Source organism: Mus caroli, chromosome 10, assembly GCF_900094665.2.
Source record: "Mus caroli chromosome 10, CAROLI_EIJ_v1.1, whole genome shotgun sequence".
Classification (NCBI taxonomy): domain Eukaryota; kingdom Metazoa; phylum Chordata; class Mammalia; order Rodentia; family Muridae; genus Mus; species Mus caroli.
The window spans coordinates 121,372,587-121,374,557 of NC_034579.1; the positions used below are offsets into that span (position 1 = coordinate 121,372,587).

Below are 1,971 nucleotides of genomic sequence, written 5' to 3' on the forward strand. Positions count from 1 at the left end.
CAGTGACACACCCATTCCAACCAGGTCACACCTATTCCAACAAGGCCACACCTTCAGATGGTGCCACTCCCTGGTCCAAGGATATACAAACCATCACACCCCCCAAAGTCAGGAGGCCTCGCTGCTGGTAGATCGCGCCATGCACATGTGCAGTGGTGAAGGCATACCTGCTGTCAGTGTAGATATTGACCCTCTTGTCCTTGGCCAATTCTAATGGTTTTGTGAGTACAACAAGTTCAGCCTTCTGGGTGGACGTCCCTTCAGGCAAGGCCTGTGCCCATATAACGTCATTCTCGTCAACCACTGCTGCTCTTGTTCTTCGTAGTCTTCCCTCTAGAAAGCAGCTCCCATCTATGAACCATGTGATTTCAGCATCTGGGAGAGGCTGGTCTGACAGATCTTTATGCCACCCATGTGCCTCAGCAAGAACTTGCTGTCATGCACAGGGTGCTCTAAGTCTAGATCTGGCAGCAGTGTGGCAGGGTTCAGACTAGCAGGCTTGGTGAATGTTATTCTATCAGAGTTGAGTAACAGAGTCTGGTAATGTGTCATGTGAGCGTTAGTCAGCCATTGATCAGGCGGCTGGTGAGCCACACTTTCTAGGGTGTGCAGCGCCGAGATCACCAAGCTCTGCCCTAGAGTCAATTTATCTGCATCCTTGACCAGTAATGCCACAACAGCCACTATGCGCAGGCAAGCAGGCCATCCTGCAGTCACAGGATCTAATTTTTTTGATAGGTATGTCACAGGTTGTTTCCAGGGTCCCAATCTCTGAGTAAACACTTCTTTGGCAATACCTTTGTTCTCAGCCACAAATAGATGGAAGGGCTTAGTCACATCTGGGAGGCCCAAAGCTGGGGCTGACATTAGGGCAGTCTTAATGGCATCAAAGGCCTGTTCTTTATCTCCCCATACAAAGGGCTGTTTATCTCTTGTGAGGAGATAAAATGGGACCACTAATTCAGCAAAACCTGGAACCCACAATCTGCAAAAGCCCGCAGTGCCTGGGAACTCTCTAACTTGTTTTGAACTGATTGGTGGGGGAATATGAAACAGTCTCTTTTCTAGCTTCAGAGAGCCACTGTTGTCCCTATTTTACTAGGTAACCCAAGTAACTGACCTGTTGCTGGCAAATCTGGGCTTTCTTGGTTGACACTTGGTCCTCCAATTTCCCAAGCTCAGCAAGCAGGTGTCAGGTCCCTTGTAGGTATAGTTCTCTCCTGGATGCAGCCAGCAGAAGGTCATCTACATACTGCAAGAGGGTTACCTGCAGGTTGGAGGCTGGGAATGCAGCCAGATCCTGATGTAAGACTTCATCAAAGATGGCAAGAGAGTTCTTAAATCCTTGGGGCAGGCAAGTCCATGTCAGCTGTCCAGTTGTTTTCGACTTAGGATCCTTCCACTCAAAAGCAAAGTACTCTTGGCTTGTGGGGTCTTAGGGTCAGACAGAAGAAGGCATCTTTGAGATCTAATATTGTATACCAAACCTTTTCTGGTGACAGGGTGCTCAAGAGGTTGTAGGGGTTAGGTACTGTTGGGTGCAAATCAGCTACCCATTTATTTACCTCCCTCAGATCATGAATCAGATGATAGTCATCAGTCCCTGGCTTTCACACAGGAAGGAGAGGGGTATTCCAAGCAGATTGACACTTTTTCAGAATGCCCAACTGGAGGAGGCACTGGATATGAGGTCTTATCCTATCTCGAGCCTCCTTGGGCATCGGGTACTGTCAGACCACTATGGGGGAGGCCTGGGCTTTAAGTTCTACATGAACAGGAGTCTGATACTTGGCTCTCTCCATGCCTGCTGTCTCTGCCCAGGCTTCCGGGAACTCACAGACTCATTTTCCATTTCTTTATTTTGGGGTCTTATGTGCTCATAGAGTTTATATTAATCTTCTAGTTTGACAGTCAGGACTTGTATGGACTCTTTTCTTTTCCTTTCTCTTCTCTTCTCTTCTCTTCTCTTCT

The 1,971-nt window shown here is 48.0% G+C and overlaps 1 pseudogene; it reads right to left on the reverse strand.

Annotated features, from left to right (window-relative positions):
• Window positions 1–1,971, reverse strand: part of LOC110302775 — a 9,902-nt pseudogene that overhangs the window by 6,034 nt on the left and 1,897 nt on the right.